Consider the following 26,883-nt stretch of genomic DNA (forward strand, 5'->3'; position numbering starts at 1 on the left):
CCTTCTGTCCGTGGAATGGTGGAGCGAGCACTGACACACTGCACACCTTCTGTCCGTGGAATGGTGGAGCGAGCACTTACACACTGCACACCTTCTGTCCGTGGAATGGTGGAGTGAGCACTGACACACTGCACACCTTCTGTCCGTGGAATGGTGGAGCACTGACACACTGCACACCTTCTGTCCGTGGAATGGTGGAGTGAGCACTGACACACTGCACACCTTCTGTCCGTGGAATGGTGGAGCACTGACACACTGCACACCTTCTGTCCGTGGAATGGTGGAGCACTGACACACTGCAGACCTTCTGTCCATGGAATGGTGGAGTGAGCACTGACACACTGCACACCTTCTGTCCGTGGAATGGTGGAGCACTGACACACTGCACACCTTCTGTCCGTGGAATGGTGGAGTGAGCACTGACACACTGCAAACCTTCTGTCTGTGGAATGGTGGAGTGAGCACTGACACACTGCGCACCTTCTGTCCGTGGTATGGTGGAGCGAGCACTGACACACTGCACACCTTCTGTCCGTGGAATGGTGGAGTGAGCACTGACACACTGCACACCTTCTGTCCGTGGAATGGTGGAGCACTGACACACTGCACACCTTCTGTCCATGGAATGGTGGAGTGAGCACTGACACACTGCACACCTTCTGTCCGTGGTATGGTGGAGCGAGCACTGACACACTGCACACCTTCTGTCCGTGGAATGGTGGAGTGAGCACTGACACACTGCACACCTTCTGTCCTTGGATTGGTGGAGCACTGACACACTGCACAGCTTCTGTCCATGGAATGGTGGAGCACTGATACACTGCACACCTTCTGTCCGTGGAATGGTGGAGTGAGCACTGACACACTGCACACCTTCTGTCCGTGGAATGGTGGTGTGAGCACTGACACACTGTACACCTTCTGTCTGTGGAATGGTGGATTGAGCACTGACACACTGCACACCTACTGTCCATGGAATGGTGGAGTGAGCACTGACACACTGCACACCATCTGTCCATGGAATGGTGGAGTGAGCACTGACACACAGAACACCTTCTGTCCATGGAATGGTGGAGCACCGACACACTGTCTGTCCGTGGAATGGTGGAGCCAGCACTGACACACTGCACACCTTCTGTCCGTGGAATGGTGGAGCACTGACACACTGCACACCTTCTGTCCGTGGAATGGTGGAGTGAGCACTGACACACTGCACACCTTCTGTCCGTGGAATGGTGAAGCGAGCACCGACACACTGCACACCTTCTGTCCGTGGAATGGTGGAGCACTGACACACTGCACACCTTCTGTCCGTGGAATGGTGGAGCGAGCACTGACACACTGCACACCATCTGTCGCTGGAATGGTGGAGTGAGCACTGACACACTGCACACCTTCTATCCGTGGAATGGTGCAGCGAGCACTGACACACTGCACACCTTCTGTCTGTCGAATGGTGGAGTGAGCACTGACACACTGCACACCTTCTATCCGTGGAATGGTGGAGTGAGCACTGACACACTGCACACCTTCTGTCCAAAGAATGGTGGAGTGAGCACTGACAAACTGCACACCTTCTGTCCGTGGAATGGTGGAGCACTGACACACTGCACACCTTCGGTCCATGGAATGGTGGAGCACTGACACACTGCACACCTTCTGTCCATGGAATGGTGGAGTGAGCACTGACACACTGCACACCTTCTGTCCATTGAATGGTGGAGTGAGCACTGACACACTGCACACCTTCTGTCCGTGGAATGGTGGAGCGAGCACTGACACACTGCACACCTTCTGTCCGTGGAATGGTGGAGTGAGCACTGACACACTGCACACCTTCTAGCCTTGGAATCGTGGAGCACTGACACACTGCACACCTTCTGTCCATGGAATGGTGGAGTGAGCACTGACACACTGCACACCTTCTGTCCATGGAATGGTGGAGTGAGCACTGACACACTGCACACCTTCTGTCCGTGGAATGGTGGAGCGAGCACTGACACACTGCGCACCTTCTGTTCCTGGAATGGTGGAGCACTGACACACTGCACACCTTCTGTCCGTGGAATGGTGGAGTGAGCACTGACACACTGCTCACCTTCTGTCCGTGGAATGGTAGAACACTGACACACTGCACACCTTCTGTCCGTGGAATGGTGGAGCGAGGACTGACACACTGCAGACCTTCTGTCCGTGGAATGGTGGAGTGAGCACGAACACACTGTACACCTTCTGTCTGTGGAATGGTGGAGTGAGCAATGACACACTGCACACCTTCTGTCCGTGGAATGGTGGAGCACTGACACACTGCACACCTTCTGTCCGTGGAATGGTGGAGTGAGCACGAACACACTGCACATCTTCTGTCTGTGGAATGGTGGAGTGAGCACTGACACACTGCACACCTTCTGTCCGTGGAATGGTGGAGCACTGACACACTGCACACCTTCTGTCCGTGGAATGGTGGAGCGAGCACTGACACACTGCACACCTTCTGTCCGTGGAATGGTGGAGCGAGCACTTACACACTGCACACCTTCTGTCCGTGGAATGGTGGAGCACTGACACACTGCTCACCTTCTGTCCGTGGAATGGTGGAGCACTGACACACTGCACACCTTCTGTCCGTGGAATGGTGGAGCGAGCACTGACACACTGCACACCTTCTGTCCGTGGAATGGTGGAGTGATCATTGACACACTGCACACCTTCTGTCCGTGGAATGGTGGAGTGAGCACTGACACACTGCACACCTTCTGTCCGTGGATTGGTGGAGTGTGCACTGACAAACTGCACACCTTCTGTCTGTGGAATGGTGGAGTGAGCACTGACACACTGCACACCTTCTGTCCGTGGTATGGTGGAGCGAGCACTGACACACTGCACACCTTCTGTCCGTGGAATGGTGGAGCACTGACACACTGCACACCTTCTGTCCATGGAATGGTGGAGCACTGACACACTGCACACCTTCTGTCCGTGGAATGGGGGAGTGAGCACTGACACACTGCACACCTTCTGTCCGTGGAATGGTGGAGCACTGACACACTGCACACCTTCTGTCCGTGGAATGGGGGAGTGAGCACTGACACACTGCACACCTTCTGTCCGTGGAATGGTGGAGTGAGCACTGACACACTGCACACCTTCTGTCCGTGGAATGGTGGAGTGAGCACTGACACACTGCACACCTTCTGTCCGTGGAATGGTGGAGTGAGCACTGACACACTGCACACCTTCTGTCCTTGGATTGGTGGAGCACTGACACACTGCACACCTTCTGTCCGTGGAATGGTGGAGTGAGCACTGACACACTGCACACCTTCTGTCCGTGGAATGGTGGAGCGAGCACCGACACACTGCACACCATCTGTCCGTGGAATGGTGGAGCACTGACACACTGCACACCTTCTGTCTGTCGAATGGTGGAGTGAGCACTGACACACTGAACACCTTCTGTGCGTGGAATGGTGGAGTGAGCACTGACACACTGCACACCTTCTGTCCGTGGAATGGTGGAGCACTGACACACTGCACACCTTCTGTCCATGGAATGGTGGAGCACTGACACACTGCACACCTTCTGTCCGTGGAATGGTGGAGTGAGCACTGACACACTTCACACCTTCTGTCCGTGGAATGGTGGAGTGAGCACGAACACACTGCACAGCTTCTGTCTGTGGAATGGTGGAGTGAGCATGACACACTGCACACCTTCTGTCCGTGGAATGGTGGAGCACTGACACACTGCACACCTTATGTCCATGGAATGGTGGAGTGAGCACTCACACACTGCACACCTTCTGTCCATGGAATGGTGGAGTTAGCACTAACACACTGCACACCTACTGTCCATGGAATGGTGGAGCACTGACACACTGCACACCTTCTGTCTGTGGAATGGTGGAGCGAGCACTGACACACTGCACACCTTCTGTTCCTGGAATGGTGGAGCACTGACACACTGCACACCTTCTGTCCGTGGAATGGTGGAGTGAGCACTGACACACTGCACACCTTCTGTCCGTGGAATGGTGGAGCACTGACACACTGCACACCTTCTGTCCGTGGAATGGTGGAATGAGCACTGACACACTGCACACCTTCTGTCCGTGGAATGGTGGAGTGAGCACTGACACACTGCACACCTTCTGTCCGTGGAATGGTAGAACACTGACACACTGCACACCTTCTGTCCGTGGAATGGTGGAGCGAGCACTGACACACTGCAGACCTTCTGTCCGTGGAATGGTGGAGCGATCATTGACACACTGCACACCTTCTGTCCGTGGAATGGTGGAGCGAGCACTGACACACTGCACACCTCCTGTCCGTGGATTGGTGGTGCGATCATTGACACACTGCACACCTTCTGTCCGTGGAATGGTTGAGTGAGCACTGACACACTGCACACCTTCTGTCCGTGGAATCGTGGAGCACTGACACACTGCACACCTTCTGTCCGTGGAATGGTTTAGTGAGCACTGACACACTGCACACACCATGTCCGTGGAATGGTCGAGCGAGCACTGACACACTGCACACCTTCTGTCCGTGGAATGGTGGAGAACTGACACACTGCACACCTTCTGTCCGTGGAATGGTTGAGTGAGCACTGACACACTGCACACCTTCTTTCCGTGGAATGATGGAGTGAGCACTGACACACTGCACACCTTCTGTCCGTGGAATGGTGGAGCACTGACACACTGCACACCTTCTGTCCGTGGAATGGTGGAGTGAGCACTGACACACTGCACACCTTCCATCCGTGGAATGTTGCAGCGAGCACTGACACACTGCACACCTTCTGTCTGTCGAATGGTGGAGTGAGCACTGACACACTGCACACCTTCTGTCCGTGGAATGGTGGAGTGAGCACTGACACACTGCACACCTTTTGTCCGTGGAATGGTGGAGTGAGCACTGACACACTGCACACCTTCTGTCCGTGGAATGGTGGAGCACTGACACACTGCACACCTTCTGTCCATGGAATGGTGGAGCACTGACACACTGCACACCTTCTGTCCGTGGAATGTGGGAGTGAGCACTGACACACTGCACACCTTCTGTCCGTGGAATGGTGGAGTGAGCACGAACACACTGCACACCACAGTCCGTGGAATGGTGGAGCACTGACACACTGCACACCTTCTGTCCGTGGAATGGTGGAGTGAGCACTGACACACTGCACACCTTCTGTCCATGGAATGGTGGAGTGAGCACTGACACACTGCACACCTTCTGTCCATGGAATTGTGGAGCACTGACACACTGCACACCTTCTGTCCGTGGAATGGTGGAGCGAGCACTGACACACTGCACAACTTCTGTCCGTGGAATGGTGGAGCGAGCACTGACACACTGCAAACCTTCTGTCCGTGGAATGGTGGAGCACTGACACACTGCACACCTTCTGTCCGTGGAATGGTGGAGCACTTACACATTGCACAGCTTCTGTCCGTGGAATGGTGGAGCACTGACACACTGCACACCTTCTCTCCGTGGAATGGTGGAGCACTGACACACTGCACACCTTCTGTCCGTGGAATGTTGGAGCGAGCACTGACACACTGCACACCTTCTGTCCGTGGAATGGTGGAGCACTGACACACTGCACTGCTTCTGTCCATGGAATGGTGGAGCGAGCACTGACACACTGCACACCTTCTGTCCGTGGAATGGTGGAGTGAGCACTGACACACTGCACACCTTCTGTCCGTGGAATGGTGGAGTGAGCATTGACACACTGCACACCTTCTGTCCGTGGAATGGTGGAGCGATCACTGACACACTGCACACCTTCTGTCCGTGGAATGGTGGAGCACTGACACACTGCACACCTTCTCTCCGTGGAATGGTGGAGCGAGCAATGACACACTGCACACCTTCTGTTCCTGGAATGGTGGAGCACTGACACACTGCATACCTTCTGTCCGTGGAATGGTGGAGCACTGACACACTGCACACCTTCTGTCCGTGGAATGGTGGAGCACTGACACACTGTCTGTCCGTGGAATGGTGGAGCGAGCACTGACACACTGCACACCTTCTGTCCATGGAATGGTGGAGTGAGCACTGACACACTGCACACTTTCTGTCCGTGGAATGGTGGAGCACTGACACACTGCACACCTTCTGTCCATGGAATGGTGGAGTGAGCACTGACACACTGCACACCTTCTTTCCATGGAATGGTGGAGTGAGCACTGACAAACTGCACACCTTCTGTCCATGGAATTGTGGAGCACTGACACACTGCACACCTTCTGTCCGTGGAATGGTGGAGCGGGCACTGACACACTGCACACCTTCTGTCCGTGGAATTGTGGAGCGAGCACTTACACATTGCACACCTTCTGTCCGTGGAATGGTGGAGCACTGACACAATGCACACCTTCTGTCCGTGGAATGGTGGAGCACTGACACACTGCACACCTTCTGTCCGTGGAATGTTGGAGCGAGCACTGACACACTGCACACCTTCTGTCCGTGGAATGGTGGAGCACTGACACACTGCACACCTTCTGTCCATGCAATGGTTGAGCGAGCACTGACACACTGCACACCTTCTGTCCGTGGAATGTTGGAGCGAGCACTGACACACTGCACACCTTCTGTCCGTGGAATGGTGGAGCACTGACACACTGCACACCTTCTGTCCATGGAATGGTGGAGCGAGCACTGACACACTGCACACCTTCTGTCCGTGGAATGGTGGAGTGAGCACTGACACACTGCACACCTTCTGTCCGTGGAATGGTGGAGCACTGACACACTGCACACCTTCTGTCCGTGGAATGGTGGAGTGAGCACTGACACACTGCACACCTTCTGTCCGTGGAATGGTGGAGCACTGACACACTGCACACCTTCTGTCCATGGAATGGTGGAGCACTGACACACTGCACACCTTCTGTCCGTGGAATGTGGGAGTGAGCACTGACACACTGCACACCTTCTGTCCGTGGAATGGTGGAGTGAGCACTGACACACTGCACACCTTTTGTCCGTGGAATGGTGGAGTGAGCACTGACACACTGCACACCTTCTGTCCGTGGAATGGTGGAGCACTGACACACTGCACACCTTCTGTCCATGGAATGGTGGAGCACTGACACACTGCACACCTTCTGTCCGTGGAATGTGGGAGTGAGCACTGACACACTGCACACCTTCTGTCCGTGGAATGGTGGAGTGAGCACGAACACACTGCACACCACAGTCCGTGGAATGGTGGAGCACTGACACACTGCACACCTTCTGTCCGTGGAATGGTGGAGTGAGCACTGACACACTGCACACCTTCTGTCCATGGAATGGTGGAGTGAGCACTGACACACTGCACACCTTCTGTCCATGGAATTGTGGAGCACTGACACACTGCACACCTTCTGTCCGTGGAATGGTGGAGCGAGCACTGACACACTGCACAACTTCTGTCCGTGGAATGGTGGAGCGAGCACTGACACACTGCAAACCTTCTGTCCGTGGAATGGTGGAGCACTGACACACTGCACACCTTCTGTCCGTGGAATGGTGGAGCACTTACACATTGCACAGCTTCTGTCCGTGGAATGGTGGAGCACTGACACACTGCACACCTTCTCTCCGTGGAATGGTGGAGCACTGACACACTGCACACCTTCTGTCCGTGGAATGTTGGAGCGAGCACTGACACACTGCACACCTTCTGTCCGTGGAATGGTGGAGCACTGACACACTGCACTGCTTCTGTCCATGGAATGGTGGAGCGAGCACTGACACACTGCACACCTTCTGTCCGTGGAATGGTGGAGTGAGCACTGACACACTGCACACCTTCTGTCCGTGGAATGGTGGAGTGAGCATTGACACACTGCACACCTTCTGTCCGTGGAATGGTGGAGCGATCACTGACACACTGCACACCTTCTGTCCGTGGAATGGTGGAGCACTGACACACTGCACACCTTCTCTCCGTGGAATGGTGGAGCGAGCAATGACACACTGCACACCTTCTGTTCCTGGAATGGTGGAGCACTGACACACTGCATACCTTCTGTCCGTGGAATGGTGGAGCACTGACACACTGCACACCTTCTGTCCGTGGAATGGTGGAGCACTGACACACTGTCTGTCCGTGGAATGGTGGAGCGAGCACTGACACACTGCACACCTTCTGTCCATGGAATGGTGGAGTGAGCACTGACACACTGCACACTTTCTGTCCGTGGAATGGTGGAGCACTGACACACTGCACACCTTCTGTCCATGGAATGGTGGAGTGAGCACTGACACACTGCACACCTTCTTTCCATGGAATGGTGGAGTGAGCACTGACAAACTGCACACCTTCTGTCCATGGAATTGTGGAGCACTGACACACTGCACACCTTCTGTCCGTGGAATGGTGGAGCGGGCACTGACACACTGCACACCTTCTGTCCGTGGAATTGTGGAGCGAGCACTTACACATTGCACACCTTCTGTCCGTGGAATGGTGGAGCACTGACACAATGCACACCTTCTGTCCGTGGAATGGTGGAGCACTGACACACTGCACACCTTCTGTCCGTGGAATGTTGGAGCGAGCACTGACACACTGCACACCTTCTGTCCGTGGAATGGTGGAGCACTGACACACTGCACACCTTCTGTCCATGCAATGGTTGAGCGAGCACTGACACACTGCACACCTTCTGTCCGTGGAATGTTGGAGCGAGCACTGACACACTGCACACCTTCTGTCCGTGGAATGGTGGAGCACTGACACACTGCACACCTTCTGTCCATGGAATGGTGGAGCGAGCACTGACACACTGCACACCTTCTGTCCGTGGAATGGTGGAGTGAGCACTGACACACTGCACACCTTCTGTCCGTGGAATGGTGGAGCACTGACACACTGCACACCTTCTGTCCATGGAATGGTGGAGCACTGACACACTGCACACCTTCTGTCCGTGGAATGGGGGAGTGAGCACTGACACACTGCACACCTTCTGTCCGTGGAATGGTGGAGTGAGCACGAACACACTGCACACCACAGTCCGTGGAATGGTGGAGCACTGACACACTGCACACCTTCTGTCCGTGGAATGGTGGAGCACTGACACACTGCACACCTTCTGTCCGTGGAATGGTGGAGTGAGCACTGACACACTGCACACCTTCTGTCCATGGAATGGTGGAGTGAGCACTGACACACTGCACACCTTCTGTCCATGGAATTGTGGAGCACTGACACACTGCACACCTTCTGTCCGTGGAATGGTGGAGCGAGCACTGACACACTGCACAACTTCTGTCCGTGGAATGGTGGAGCGAGCACTGACACACTGCACACCTTCTGTCCGTGGAATGGTGGAGCACTGACACACTGCACACCTTCTGTCCGTGGAATGGTGGAGCACTTACACATTGCACAGCTTCTGTCCGTGGAATGGTGGAGCACTGACACACTGCACACCTTCTCTCCGTGGAATGGTGGAGCACTGACACACTGCACACCTTCTGTCCGTGGAATGTTGGAGCGAGCACTGACACACTGCACACCTTCTGTCCGTGGAATGGTGGAGCACTGACACACTGCACTGCTTCTGTCCATGGAATGGTGGAGCGAGCACTGACACACTGCACACCTTCTGTCCGTGGAATGGTGGAGTGAGCACTGACACACTGCACACCTTCTGTCCGTGGAATGGTGGAGTGAGCACTGACACACTGCACACCTTCTGTCCGTGGAATGGTGGAGCGATCACTGACACACTGCACACCTTCTGTCCGTGGAATGGTGGAGCACTGACACACTGCACACCTTCTCTCCGTGGAATGGTGGAGCGAGCACTGACACACTGCACACCTTCTGTCCATGGAATGGTGGAGTGAGCACTGACACACTGCACACTTTCTGTCCGTGGAATGGTGGAGCACTGACACACTGCACACCTTCTGTCCATGGAATGGTGGAGTGAGCACTGACACACTGCACACCTTCTTTCCATGGAATGGTGGAGTGAGCACTGACACACTGCACACCTTCTGTCCATGGAATTGTGGAGCACTGACACACTGCACACCTTCTATCCGTGGAATGGTGGAGCGAGCACTGACACACTGCACACCTTCTGTCCGTGGAATGGTGGAGCACTGACACACTGCACTGCTTCTGTCCATGGAATGGTGGAGCGAGCACTGACACACTGCACACCTTCTGTCCGTGGAATGGTGGAGTGAGCACTGACACACTGCACACCTCCTGTCCGTGGAATGGTGGAGTAAGCACTGACACACTGCACATCTTCTGTCCGTGGAATGGTGGAGCGATCACTGACACACTGCACACCTTCTGTCCGTGGAATGGTGGAGCACTGACACACTGCACACCTTCTCTCCGTGGAATGGTGGAGCGAGCACTGACACACTGCACACCTTCTGTTCCTGGAATGGTGGAGCACTGACACACTGCACACCTTCTGTCCGTGGAATGGTGGAGCACTGACACACTGCACACCTTCTGTCCGTGGAATGGTGGAGCACTGACACACTGCACACCTTCTGTCCGTGGAATGGTGGAGCGAGCACTGACACACTGCACACCTTCTGTTCGTGGAATGGTGGAGTGAGCACTGACACACTGCACACCTTCTGTCCGTGGAATGGTGGAGTGAGCACTGACACACTGCACACCTTCTGTCCGTGGAATGGTGGAGCACTGACACACTGCACACCTTCTGTCCGTGGAATGGTGGAGTGAGCACTGACACACTCCACACCTTCTGTCCGTGGAATGATAGAGCACTGACACACTGCACACCTTCTGTCCGTGGAATGGTGGAGCGAGCACTGACACACTGCACACCTTCTGTCCGTGGAATGGTGGAGCGAGCACTGACACACTGCACACCTCCTGTCCGTGGAATGGTGGAGCGATCATTGACACACTGCACACCTCCTGTCCGTGGATTGGTTGAGTGAGCACTGACACACTGCACACCTTCTGTCCGTGGAATGGTGGAGCACTGACACACTGCACACCTTCTGTCCGTGGAATGGTTGAGTGAGCACTGACACACTGCACACCTTCTGTCCGTGGAATGGTGGAGCGAGCACTGACACACTGCACAACTTCTGTCCGTGGAATGGTGGAGCGAGCACTGACACACTGCACACCTTCTGTCCGTGGAATGGTGGAGCACTGACACACTGCACACCTTCTGTCCGTGGAATGGTGGAGCACTTACACATTGCACAGCTTCTGTCCGTGGAATGGTGGAGCACTGACACACTGCACACCTTCTCTCCGTGGAATGGTGGAGCACTGACACACTGCACACCTTCTGTCCGTGGAATGTTGGAGCGAGCACTGACACACTGCACACCTTCTGTCCGTGGAATGGTGGAGCACTGACACACTGCACTGCTTCTGTCCATGGAATGGTGGAGCGAGCACTGACACACTGCACACCTTCTGTCCGTGGAATGGTGGAGTGAGCACTGACACACTGCACACCTTCTGTCCGTGGAATGGTGGAGTGAGCACTGACACACTGCACACCTTCTGTCCGTGGAATGGTGGAGCGATCACTGACACACTGCACACCTTCTGTCCGTGGAATGGTGGAGCACTGACACACTGCACACCTTCTCTCCGTGGAATGGTGGAGCGAGCACTGACACACTGCACACCTTCTGTCCATGGAATGGTGGAGTGAGCACTGACACACTGCACACTTTCTGTCCGTGGAATGGTGGAGCACTGACACACTGCACACCTTCTGTCCATGGAATGGTGGAGTGAGCACTGACACACTGCACACCTTCTTTCCATGGAATGGTGGAGTGAGCACTGACACACTGCACACCTTCTGTCCATGGAATTGTGGAGCACTGACACACTGCACACCTTCTGTCCGTGGAATGGTGGAGCGAGCACTGACACACTGCACACCTTCTGTCCGTGGAATGGTGGAGCACTGACACACTGCACTGCTTCTGTCCATGGAATGGTGGAGCGAGCACTGACACACTGCACACTTTCTGTCCGTGGAATGGTGGAGTGAGCACTGACACACTGCACACCTCCTGTCCGTGGAATGGTGGAGTAAGCACTGACACACTGCACATCTTCTGTCCGTGGAATGGTGGAGCGATCACTGACACACTGCACACCTTCTGTCCGTGGAATGGTGGAGCACTGACACACTGCACACCTTCTCTCCGTGGAATGGTGGAGCGAGCACTGACACACTGCACACCTTCTGTTCCTGGAATGGTGGAGCACTGACACACTGCACACCTTCTGTCCGTGGAATGGTGGAGCACTGACACACTGCACACCTTCTGTCCGTGGAATGGTGGAGCACTGACACACTGCACACCTTCTGTCCGTGGAATGGTGGAGCGAGCACTGACACACTGCACACCTTCTGTTCGTGGAATGGTGGAGTGAGCACTGACACACTGCACACCTTCTGTCCGTGGAATGGTGGAGTGAGCACTGACACACTGCACACCTTCTGTCCGTGGAATGGTGGAGCACTGACACACTGCACACCTTCTGTCCGTGGAATGGTGGAGTGAGCACTGACACACTCCACACCTTCTGTCCGTGGAATTGTAGAGCGATCACTGACACACTGCACACCTTCTGTCCGTGGAATGGTGGAGCACTGACACACTGCACACCTTCTCTCCGTGGAATGGTGGAGCGAGCACTGACACACTGCACACCTTCTGTCCATGGAATGGTGGAGTGAGCACTGACACACTGCACACTTTCTGTCCGTGGAATGGTGGAGCACTGACACACTGCACACCTTCTGTCCATGGAATGGTGGAGTGAGCACTGACACACTGCACACCTTCTTTCCATGGAATGGTGGAGTGAGCACTGACACACTACACACCTTCTGTCCATGGAATTGTGGAGCACTGACACACTGCACACCTTCTGTCCGTGGAATGGTGGAGCGAGCACTGACACACTGCACACCTTCTGTCCGTGGAATGGTGGAGCACTGACACACTGCACTGCTTCTGTCCATGGAATGGTGGAGCGAGCACTGACACACTGCACACCTTCTGTCCGTGGAATGGTGGAGTGAGCACTGACACACTGCACACCTCCTGTCCGTGGAATGGTGGAGTAAGCACTGACACACTGCACATCTTCTGTCCGTGGAATGGTGGAGCGATCACTGACACACTGCACACCTTCTGTCCGTGGAATGGTGGAGCACTGACACACTGCACACCTTCTCTCCGTGGAATGGTGGAGCGAGCACTGACACACTGCACACCTTCTGTTCCTGGAATGGTGGAGCACTGACACACTGCACACCTTCTGTCCGTGGAATGGTGGAGCACTGACACACTGCACACCTTCTGTCCGTGGAATGGTGGAGCACTGACACACTGCACACCTTCTGTCCGTGGAATGGTGGAGCGAGCACTGACACACTGCACACCTTCTGTTCGTGGAATGGTGGAGTGAGCACTGACACACTGCACACCTTCTGTCCGTGGAATGGTGGAGTGAGCACTGACACACTGCACACCTTCTGTCCGTGGAATGGTGGAGCACTGACACACTGCACACCTTCTGTCCGTGGAATGGTGGAGTGAGCACTGACACACTCCACACCTTCTGTCCGTGGAATGGTAGATGTTAGCGTTAGTGTTTTCTTAGAAGAATCACTCAACACTCAGGGTCGGTTCCAATGCTGAAGCAGCTTTTATTACGCTCAGCGGGAAGGAAAAACTCAGGACCGTATCCAGGTTTCTCTTCACAGAACAAAGAGTTACATGTACCTTTATATGTTTTACAACAGTTACAAAACAGCTTACTGCAGTTACACAGCTCATCACGGCTGGACACAAGCCAATCATAACGATTATAGATTACATATAGGTTTTTTAATCCAATAGAATTCTCCTAGTAACCAGGGAACCATTGTCAATTTGGGTTGATCGATGACTTTATATGTTCTCTCCCTAGTTCTTTCATCTGGGAGAAATAATTGGTTTGTAGCCTTGTTTACAGCAAATGGTTTCCCTCTTATCTTTCTTCCTGGGGAATTAATTGGTTTATGGCCTTGTTCACAGGAGATGGCTTCCTTCTTATCTCTGCCTTCCCAGGCATTCCTACAGTGGGCCTCACAGGGTTATTGCTCGGTCAGTGAACGTTCAACAGTTCACAGCTTGACTACCTGGTTTCCCATCATGCCTGGGCAGCCATTTTATGTGTGTGTCCATTTAAGCTTATGTGAGTTTTAAATATCCAGCAGGTGCCTAATGCCTAAGTCTATATATTATTTCTACTCTCTACAACAATTCCCCCCTTTCGGTAAAGGGACTAGTCCTAGTCCCCTTTTAACCGACCGTACTGCCTTTATCTGATATTTGTGCACTGCCCGGTACTCCTTGCCTCAACGTGCTGGCCAGTCACGCGGTTTCAGGAGTCCCGGTTGCTTAGATCAAATTAACAAAGGCTAGCTCCTCCCGTCCCCTTATCAAACAGGCTTGTTTAATATCCAGGGAACGGTGATTGGTCCGTTTCCGCCGTTTGTGGCGCCTGCATACCTGGCAGGCCATCACGCCCCATGTTATTGCTAAGATTAATTGTATCCCGACCAGTGTGTGTGAAATAATTCGGATCCATGGGTGGATGTTCACATTTATTCCCCAGTCCCAGACTTTTCTCCACCAACTCTGACTTTGTAAGTCTACCTCGGTATCTTCTTCCAGTTCTTTGATTTTAGTTTGTATCTGGTGATAGAGTTTTACGGATTGCCCCACTCTGAGCCTTAACTCCCGTAATACCTCGGTTAGATGTGGGATAGGGACTTGCTCTGGCTCGTCATAATCCTGCAAATGATCATGGAGCTGATCAGTTACTTCAATAACTTCGGACTTCCGGCGCCTAACCTGGGTGATATGTGCTTGCCCGATCGCGACAGGTCGTAGTGGTGTGAAGCAAAAGTTTGGCTGCGGTATAGGGCACTGTAGGTCATTATACTGGTATGAACGCTCTGTGGTAGAGACGCAGTATCTTCCCCTCCCTCCGTAGCCTGCCCTCGCGAAGTGCATGTGTGCGGGCACTATTTCTAGTACACACCCATTGGTTCGGTTAAACCCTCACTCGTCTAGTTCCCCTCGGCCCACCGGGTGAGGGCATACTGTGATTTCCCCCCCTTTGCTTGCAATCTGCTAGGGAAATCCCGGTAAATATGTTGTTTCAACGAACGGCAGAGGTGGTGGTTAGGTAGTAGCGTATGGAGACATTTTCCCGTATTACTCCGATATTCTCTAGTTGGTATAAGGGGAACGGCCCTGAGTCCGGCGTTGCTATAGGGATCAACAGGACTATCCCTATCCCGGTAGTCCTACCCATCTGGCAATCTGGAATTGCGGGGTATACTCGGGTCAGTCCCTTCAGAGTACAATTATCCAGTGTCCCCCTTTGGTTCGCCAACTGAGCTAAATGTGAACTGTCTATCCAATCGGGTACCTCCCCGCGTTGGATCTGGTCGAGGTTGTGGCGGATCTGATCTACCATCCACAGACCATAAGCATGACAGAGTTGCCCCTGTCTTTGCTTTATTGTATCTTCTTGTTCTCTATCAATGAGGTGATTAATGGTTTTAGCGTGAGCTTCCAGGACTGAGATGCCATCCAACTGGATTTCGGCCCCCTCCTTTCCTAGGTTGGCCTGGTCTTCCTGGTTTTGCTCCACCCTCTCCAATAACCCCTTCATCACCCCTTTAAGCTGTTCTACCCTCTCATTTAACCCTTGTATGTCTATCGAGTTCACTACGGAGGTTCCTGTATTGAAAACGGTAGCAACATCATTTACTATTTCCCTCTTCACCCTGGGTGCTAACCCCTGTCCCCGGAACTTACTGGCACCCATGGCATCGGCAGCCTGCTGCATTACGACTTTACTTAATACATTGTACATCTTCCTTGACTGTTCGGTACAATATTCCGGCATCTGGATGCCTGAAATATTGATCAGAACAGGCACAATTTCATGTTTAACATTATCATACAATAAGTCCCCTTTGTTGTACATTGCAATCCCATTTTCTGGTCCCTTAGTAGTTATGGGACAAGGCAGTTCTTCGGGCAATGTAGTGGTTCTTATGGGGCGCGGTGTTGGAGGGGGAGAGAAACATACATACATTGATATAGCAGCCGCCCCCATCTCCTCGTAATACCCACACAGCCCCATGCCCTTTTTGCGGATGACTGATTGCTGGGATTGTCCCGGAGGCGCGCAAATTATGCCGAAAGTGCATTCATCGGGCCCTTTGACATCCCTCCGTTTAATGCAGCTGCTCCTTATACCCGTGGAGCACTGTACACATACCCGGTCCTTATTAGGATTCACTTGTAACCATGCATTAAAATAAGTTCTGTCCTTGCTCCAATCCTTAGTCGCTGGAACACATATTCCGTCCGTCAAATTGAACAACACTCCATAGTTCATGTAATTGTTTATTTCCAGCGTGCTCTGTTGTCCGTCGGTGTTGCCCAGGGTTCGTGTATGTCGCAGGGCTATCCATATTACGAGTAGGGTCGTCCGTATTCCCATCTCGGTAAGTATTATCTGTAATTTTAAACAGACTGCCTGGTCGTCACCAGGGGTTAAGGTTTTTTTTGTTTTTCTACGAGTGTCCCGGTCACCCTGCAAAATCAGAAGCACAGGGTTACAATTGAATCATTTCGAGCTGAATCTGTAGGGCGTGCGCCCGTGTCTTTACCCACTTAAATATTACCCAAACTCCTATGACCAAGGCCAAAGCTATTCCTCCAAACATCTCTATCTGCTTTACCGTTAGGTTGGGTTTGTGGACTACACCTACCCACCGTGGGGTACATTGGCTCTATTGCCAGAGGTGATGGTGCTATGGCTGCGCACTGCACTATCCGTCTAGTCCTGTTATCTCTTCCAGCCTGTTTATCTTAGCTTTTAACTCTTCAATTTGTTTTATTGAATATCTATTTCTTTATTGTATCAGGCAAGTATTATTACATAAGCCAGTTCTGTTTTTATTTTTGTTTCCTGTTAGGTGAGTTTTTTTTTCTATTAAGAAATCCAAATTAATAATGTTCAGTATAAAACGGCTGTCAATGGAAAGGGTTAACTCCTTTCCAGGTTTGTAAGAAGACCTGATGTCATTACGTGACTTCACGTAATCATCTGAAAAAAAAAGTCTTTGTGCCTTCAAAACTGGCTTCGAAATTAGGAATCCGTTAAAAACAGCATAAATCATTAGAGTAAACTCCAATGTTTTCTTAACTTCTAATTCAAGTACTTGCCAAAGAATTTTTTTTTTTAATTGTTTTAAAACAAGACCACACATACAATAGCGATTTTGTTTACTGAAATTCAATTCTGTTTTTTTTTTATTTCTCTCTTTCTCCTCGTTATCTTCAAAACCCTCCTGCTTGTTTAGACTGTTCGGGACATTTTTGATAAACACTGTCCATTTTAGAAATCTTTTCAAACTGCATTGAAACTTTTGAAAATTCGAATCCATGTAGAGTGTTTTTTACTTATTCCAATTATTTTTTTTTTCTCTTCTAATTAAACCAATATCTTTTTCACAGCAAACATCAACTAGTATTTAGTAAGTTATGTCTTTATCCATTTAGTCCGTTACATCTTTTTTTCTTTCTTCAAATTAGGTTTTGTATTTTACACGGAGGGTTCGTAACTCCATAAAGTTGTTAATTTGTTTACTTTCAAAGTGGCGTCTTTATCTTTTTCTTTTTCTCCATAACTGGAATGGAGACCAGCTTTGAGAGTTTGAGTGCTGCCTTTCGTTATCTCAAAATGCTCCAGTTTCAAAGCCGTTACTAAAGCTTGCTGTTTTTTAACATTTTCCAAAAGTTCCTTTTATACCTTCGCAGATAGCTCGCCACTTGCCCAGGAGTTTGACCTGATCAGATTTAATTTAATCTTTTTTTTAAAATCCACCTCAGTATTTCCTGTGCCTTCTCTGAATATCTCAAAATCCCAATTCAAACTTTGTAATTTCAATCTTTATTTAAAACTTTTTTTTTTTAGCAGCTCTTTTTTTTTAAAGCATTCTTTATCTCATTCCGAGACTAAATTTATGTCTTTCAACCCAATCAATCATTGCATGTTTTCTTTCGGCAAGTAAGTGAGCATGTCAAATAAATATTTTGCTCAACAAACCTATTCTTTATTTGTTTATTCTCCTAGCTCCGTAACTTATCATCCGAATAAATCCACACCTGCGTTTCTAACTTAAATGTCTTAAAACTTCCCACATACAGGACAACATTACAAAGGGTTTAAAAAAAAAGACTTTCACTCTGTTTCTAAAATAAACAGACACTTGCATTCCTCTTCCAACCAGGCTTTCGGAACATGAAAACATAAAACAAAAATTCATTCTGCAGTCAAAAATCACACAGACACTTCTCACTCAACGATCAGACATTTACAACAGTCTCTCTTCTTGTTTTGGCCGGCTCTATTTTTGGATCCATGACCTTTCAGGGAATTCGTAGTTTTATCTAAATAATTCCTCACATAACTAATCCTGAGGATTCCACCCTGCTTTAATCATTTTTTCAATTAGCTTCTTTTGTTTTTCCGCCAGGTGGCGGGTAAGCGACCCTTCTGGTCCCCACTCGAGTTTACTTGTTTTCATGGCCATTCCTGGGTAGGACTGGTATCGTTAGGAATCTACTCTCAGCGGTCCGCTTTCTTTCTAGCGCGACTTGTAGTAAACTGTCTCTTGGCTACTGTCAGGTCACAAGTTCTGCTGTTACACAAACTTATACAATTCTTAAAAACGCGTTTAAGCAATTCCCGCAGTGCTCTACATATCCTTAACGACTACCTACCACCGCTCAGCCCGTTGGTCCGACCCTGTTCACAGGTTTGGATTCCATTAGCCGCTGTACACCGCTTGGTTCTATCCCGGGGTATTTCAAATTACACTACTGGGTCCGGAAGATGTCTCTCGGTATCACGATCCCACGGTCTAAGTGTGTTCCCTACGCCTACTTGGTTCCTGGCCGTCACGTGGGACAAAAGTCCTCTTAATTCAGGCTCAGGCTAGGCGTTTGAGATATTAGACCGTCTCCTCATGTCGATCAACCAGCTTCCACCTTCCGCACCCTTTATACTTGTTTTTTATACTCACCCGGGTTTTTTCCAAGGGCGTCCAGCGACTCCGGGAAATCCCGTCGACTACGCCATTGTTAGCGTTAGTGTTTTCTTAGAAGAATCACTCAACACTCAGGGTCGGTTCCAATGCTGAAGCAGCTTTTATTACGCTCAGCGGGAAGGAAAAACTCAGGACCGTATCCAGGTTTCTCTTCACAGAACAAAGAGTTACATGTACCTTTATATGTTTTACAACAGTTACAAAACAGCTTACTGCAGTTACACAGCTCATCACGGCTGGACACAAGCCAATCATAACGATTATAGATTACATATAGGTTTTTTAATCCAATAGAATTCTCCTAGTAACCAGGGAACCATTGTCAATTTGGGTTGATCGATGACTTTATATGTTCTCTCCCTAGTTCTTTCATCTGGGAGAAATAATTGGTTTGTAGCCTTGTTTACAGCAAATGGTTTCCCTCTTATCTTTCTTCCTGGGGAATTAATTGGTTTATGGCCTTGTTCACAGGAGATGGCTTCCTTCTTATCTCTGCCTTCCCAGGCATTCCTACAGTGGGCCTCACAGGGTTATTGCTCGGTCAGTGAACGTTCAACAGTTCACAGCTTGACTACCTGGTTTCCCATCATGCCTGGGCAGCCATTTTATGTGTGTGTCCATTTAAGCTTATGTGAGTTTTAAATATCCAGCAGGTGCCTAATGCCTAAGTCTATATATTATTTCTACTCTCTACAACAGTAGAGCACTGACACACTGCACACCTTCTGTCCGTGGAATGGTGGAGCGAGCACTGACACACTGCACACCTTCTGTCCGTGGAATGGTGGAGCGAGCACTGACACACTGCACACCTCCTGTCCGTGGAATGGTGGAGCGATCATTGACACACTGCACACCTCCTGTCCGTGGATTGGTTGAGTGAGCACTGACACACTGCACACCTTCTGTCCGTGGAATGGTGGAGCACTGACACACTGCACACCTTCTGTCCGTGGAATGGTTGAGTGAGCACTGACACACTGCACACCTTCTGTCCGTGGAATGGTGGAGCGAGCACTGACACACTGCACAACTTCTGTCCGTGGAATGGTGGAGCGAGCACTGACACACTGCACACCTTCTGTCCGTGGAATGGTGGAGCACTGACACACTGCACACCTTCTGTCCGTGGAATGGTGGAGCACTTACACATTGCACAGCTTCTGTCCGTGGAATGGTGGAGCACTGACACACTGCACACCTTCTCTCCGTGGAATGGTGGAGCACTGACACACTGCACACCTTCTGTCCGTGGAATGTTGGAGCGAGCACTGACACACTGCACACCTTCTGTCCGTGGAATGGTGGAGCACTGACACACTGCACTGCTTCTGTCCATGGAATGGTGGAGCGAGCACTGACACACTGCACACCTTCTGTCCGTGGAATGGTGGAGTGAGCACTGACACACTGCACACCTTCTGTCCGTGGAATGGTGGAGTGAGCACTGACACACTGCACACCTTCTGTCCGTGGAATGGTGGAGCGATCACTGACACACTGCACACCTTCTGTCCGTGGAATGGTGGAGCACTGACACACTGCACACCTTCTCTCCGTGGAATGGTGGAGCGAGCACTGACACACTGCACACCTTCTGTCCATGGAATGGTGGTGTGAGCACTGACACACTGCACACTTTCTGTCCGTGGAATGGTGGAGCACTGACACACTGCACACCTTCTGTCCATGGAATGGTGGAGTGAGCACTGACACACTGCACACCTTCTTTCCATGGAATGGTGGAGTGAGCACTGACACACTGCACACCTTCTGTCCATGGAATTGTGGAGCACTGACACACTGCACACCTTCTGTCCGTGGAATGGTGGAGCGAGCACTGACACACTGCACACCTTCTGTCCGTGGAATGGTGGAGCACTGACACACTGCACTGCTTCTGTCCATGGAATGGTGGAGCGAGCACTGACACACTGCACACCTTCTGTCCGTGGAATGGTGGAGTGAGCACTGACACACTGCACACCTCCTGTCCGTGGAATGGTGGAGTAAGCACTGACACACTGCACATCTTCTGTCCGTGGAATGGTGGAGCGATCACTGACACACTGCACACCTTCTGTCCGTGGAATGGTGGAGCACTGACACACTGCACACCTTCTCTCCGTGGAATGGTGGAGCGAGCACTGACACACTGCACACCTTCTGTTCCTGGAATGGTGGAGCACTGACACACTGCACACCTTCTGTCCGTGGAATGGTGGAGCACTGACACACTGCACACCTTCTGTCCGTGGAATGGTGGAGCACTGACACACTGCACACCTTCTGTCCGTGGAATGGTGGAGCGAGCACTGACACACTGCACACCTTCTGTTCGTGGAATGGTGGAGTGAGCACTGACACACTGCACACCTTCTGTCCGTGGAATGGTGGAGTGAGCACTGACACACTGCACACCTTCTGTCCGTGGAATGGTGGAGCACTGACACACTGCACACCTTCTGTCCGTGGAATGGTGGAGTGAGCACTGAAACACTCCACACCTTCTGTCCGTGGAATGGTAGAGCACTGACACACTGCACACCTTCTGTCCGTGGAATGGTGGAGCGAGCACTGACACACTGCACACCTTCTGTCCGTGGAATGGTGGAGCGAGCACTGACACATTGCACACCTCCTGTCCGTGGAATGGTGGAGCGATCATTGACACACTGCACACCTCCTGTCCGTGGATTGGTTGAGTGAGCACTGACACACTGCACACCTTCTGTCCGTGGAATGGTGGAGCACTGACACACTGCACACCTTCTGTCCGTGGAATGGTTGAGTGAGCACTGACACACTGCACACCTTCTGTCCGTGGAATGGTGGAGCACTGACACACTGCACACCTTCTGTCCGTGGAATGGTGGAGCGAGCACTGACACACTGCACACCTCCTGTCCGTGGAATGGTGGAGCGATCATTGACACACTGCACACCTCCTGTCCGTGGATTGGTTGAGTGAGCACTGACACACTGCACACCTTCTGTCCGTGGAATGGTGGAGCACTGACACACTGCACACCTTCTGTCCGTGGAATGGTTGAATGAGCACTGACACACTGCACACCTCCTGTCCGTGGAATGGTCGAGCGAGCACTGACACACTGCACACCCTCTGTCCGTGGAATGGTGGAGCGAGCACTGACACACTGCACACCTTCTGTCCGTGGAATGGTGGAGCGAGCACTGACACACTGCACACCTTCTGTCCGTGGAATGGTGGAGCACTGACACACTGCACACCTTCTGTCCGTGGAATGGTTGAGTGAGCACTGACACACTGCACACCTTCTGTCCGTGGAATGGTGGAGCACTGACACACTGCACACCTTCTGTCCGTGGAATGGTGGAGTGAGCACTGACACACTGCACACCTTCTGTCCGTGGAATGGTGGAGTGAGCACTGACATACTGCGCACCTTCTGTCCGTGGAATGGTGGAGCACTGACACACTGCACACCTTCTGTACGTGGAATGGTGGAGCATTGACACACTGCACACCTTCTGTCCGCGGAATGGTGGAGCGAGCATTGACACACTGCACACCTTCTGTCCGTGGAATGGTGGAGTGAGCACTGACACACTGCACACCTTCTGTCCGTGGAATGGTGGAGTGAGCACTGACACACTGCACACCTTCTGTCCGTGGAATGGTGGAGTGAGCACTGACACACTGCATACCTTCTGTCCGTGGAATGGTGGAGCACTGACACACTGCACACCTTCTGTCCGTGGAATGATCGAGTGAGCAATGACACACTGCGCACCTTCTGTCCGTGGAATGGTGGAGCACTGACACACTGCACACCTTCTGTCCATGGAATGGTGGAGTGAGCACTGACACACTGCACACCTTCTTTCCATGGAATGGTGGAGTGAGCACTGACACACTGCACACCTTCTGTCCATGGAATTGTGGAGCACTGACATACTGCACACCTTCTGTCCGTGATATGGTGGAGCGAGCACTGACACACTGCACACCTTCTGTCCGTGGAATGGTGGAGCACTGACACACTGCACATCTTCTGTCCGTGGAATGGTGGAGCGATCACTGACACACTGCACACCTTCTGTCCGTGGAATGGTGGAGCACTGACACACTGCACACCTTCTCTCCGTGGAATGGTGGAGCGAGCACTGACACACTGCACACCTTCTGTTCCTGGAATGGTGGAGCACTGACACACTGCACACCTTCTGTCCGTGGAATGGTGGAGCACTGACACACTGCACACCTTCTGTCCGTGGAATGGTGGAGCACTGACACACTGCACACCTTCTGTCCGTGGAATGGTGGAGCGAGCACTGACACACTGCACACCTTCTGTTCGTGGAATGGTGGAGTGAGCACTGACACACTGCACACCTTCTGTCCGTGGAATGGTGGAGTGAGCACTGACACACTGCACACCTTCTGTCCGTGGAATGGTGGAGCACTGACACACTGCACACCTTCTGTCCGTGGAATGGTGGAGTGAGCACTGACACACTCCACACCTTCTGTCCGTGGAATGGTAGAGCACTGACACACTGCACACCTTCTGTCCGTGGAATGGTGGAGCGAGCACTGACACACTGCACACCTTCTGTCCGTGGAATGGTGGAGCGAGCACTGACACACTGCACACCTCCTGTCCGTGGAATGGTGGAGCGATCATTGACACACTGCACACCTCCTGTCCGTGGATTGGTTGAGTGAGCACTGACACACTGCACACCTTCTGTCCGTGGAATGGTGGAGCACTGACACACTGCACACCTTCTGTCCGTGGAATGGTTGAGTGAGCACTGACACACTGCACACCTTCTGTCCGTGGAATGGTGGAGCACTGACACACTGCACACCTTCTGTCCGTGGAATGGTGGAGCGAGCACTGACACACTGCACACCTCCTGTCCGTGGAATGGTGGAGCGATCATTGACACACTGCACACCTCCTGTCCGCGGATTGGTTGAGTGAGCACTGACACACTGCACACGTTCTGTCCGTGGAATGGTGGAGCACTGACACACTGCACACCTTCTGTCCGTGGAATGGTTGAATGAGCACTGACACACTGCACACCTCCTGTCCGTGGAATGGTCGAGCGAGCACTGACACACTGCACACCCTCTGTCCGTGGAATGGTGGAGCGAGCACTGACACACTGCACACCTTCTGTCCGTGGAATGGTGGAGCGAGCACTGACACACTGCACACCTTCTGTCCGTGGAATGGTGGAGCACTGACACACTGCACACCTTCTGTCCGTGGAATGGTTGAGTGAGCACTGACACACTGCACACCTTCTGTCCGTGGAATGGTGGAGCACTGACACACTGCACACCTTCTGTCCGTGGAATGGTGGAGTGAGCACTGACACACTGCACACCTTCTGTCCGTGGAATGGTGGAGTGAGCACTGACATACTGCGCACCTTCTGTCCGTGGAATGGTGGAGCACTGACACACTGCACACCTTCTGTACGTGGAATGGTGGAGCACTGACACACTGCACACCTTCTGTCCGCGGAATGGTGGAGCGAGCATTGACACACTGCACACCTTCTGTCCGTGGAATGGTGGAGTGAGCACTGACACACTGCACACCTTCTGTCCGTGGAATGGTGGAGTGAGCACTGACACACTGCACACCTTCTGTCCGTGGAATGTTGGAGTGAGCACTGACACACTGCATACCTTCTGTCCGTGGAATGGTGGAGCACTGACACACTGCACACCTTCTGTCCGTGGAATAGTCGAGTGAGCAATGACACACTGCGCACCTTCTGTCCGTGGAATGGTGGAGCACTGACACACTGCACACCTTCTGTCCATGGAATGGTGGAGCACTGACACACTGCACACCTTCTGTCCGTGGAATGGGGGAGTGAGCACTGGCACACTGCACACCTTCTGTCCGTGGAATGGTGGAGTGAGCACGAACACACTGCACACCACAGTCCGTGGAATGGTGGAGCACTGACACACTGCACACCTTCTGTCCGTGGAATGGTGGAGTGAGCACTGACACACTGCACACCTTCTGTCCATGGAATGGTGGAGTGAGCACTGACACACTGCACACCTTCTGTCCATGGAATTGTGGAGCACTGACACACTGCACACCTTCTCTCCGTGGAATGGTGGAGCGAGCACTGACACACTGCACAACTTCTGTCCGTGGAATGGTGGAGCGAGCACTGACACACTGCACACCTTCTGTCCGTGGAATGGTGGAGCACTGACACACTGCACACCTTCTGTCCGTGGAATGGTTGAGTGAGCACTGACACACTGCACACCTTCTGTCCGTGGAATGGTGGAGCACTGACACACTGCACACCTTCTGTCCGTGGAATGGTGGAGTGAGCACTGACACACTGCACACCTTCTGTCCGTGGAATGGTGGAGTGAGCACTGACATACTGCGCACCTTCTGTCCGTGGAATGGTGGAGCACTGACACACTGCACACCTTCTGTACGTGGAATGGTGGAGCACTGACACACTGCACACCTTCTGTCCGCGGAATGGTGGAGCGAGCATTGACACACTGCACACCTTCTGTCCGTGGAATGGTGGAGTGAGCACTGACACACTGCACACCTTCTGTCCGTGGAATGGTGGAGTGAGCACTGACACACTGCACACCTTCTGTCCGTGGAATGGTGGAGTGAGCACTGACACACTGCATACCTTCTGTCCGTGGAATGGTGGAGCACTGATACACTGCACACCTTCTGTCCGTGGAATGGTCGAGTGAGCAATGACACACTGCGCACCTTCTGTCCGTGGAATGGTGGAGCACTGACACACTGCACACCTTCTGTCCATGGAATGGTGGAGCACTGACACACTGCACACCTTCTGTCCGTGGAATGGGGGAGTGAGCACTGACACACTGCACACCTTCTGTCCGTGGAATGGTGGAGTGAGCACGAACACACTGCACACCACAGTCCGTGGAATGGTGGAGCACTGACACACTGCACACCTTCTGTCCGTGGAATGGTGGAGTGAGCACTGACACACTGCACACCTTCTGTCCATGGAATGGTGGAGTGAGCACTGACACACTGCACACCTTCTGTCCATGGAATTGTGGAGCACTGACACACTGCACACCTTCTCTCCGTGGAATGGTGGAGCGAGCACTGACACACTGCACAACTTCTGTCCGTGGAATGGTGGAGCGAGCACTGACACACTGCACACCTTCTGTCCGTGGAATGGTGGAGCACTGACACACTGCACACCTTCTGTCCGTGGAATGGTGGAGCACTTACACATTGCACAGCTTCTGTCCGTGGAATGGTGGAGCACTGACACACTGCACACCTTCTCTCCGTGGAATGGTGGAGCACTGACACACTGCACACCTTCTGTCCGTGGAATGTTGGAGCGAGCACTGACACACTGCACACCTTCTGTCCGTGGAATGGTGGAGCACTGACACACTGCACTGCTTCTGTCCATGGAATGGTGGAGCGAGCACTGACACACTGCACACCTTCTGTCCGTGGAATGGTGGAGTGAGCATTGACACACTGCACACCTTCTGTCCGTGGAATGGTGGAGCGATCACTGACACACTGCACACCTTCTGTTCCTGGAATGGTGGAGCACTGACACACTGCACACCTTCTGTCCGTGGAATGGTGGAGCACTGACACACTGCACACCTTCTGTCCGT

The sequence above is a fragment of the Pristiophorus japonicus genome, chromosome 5 (genome assembly GCF_044704955.1).
Source record: "Pristiophorus japonicus isolate sPriJap1 chromosome 5, sPriJap1.hap1, whole genome shotgun sequence".
In the NCBI taxonomy this organism is placed as follows: Eukaryota; Metazoa; Chordata; class Chondrichthyes; family Pristiophoridae; genus Pristiophorus; species Pristiophorus japonicus.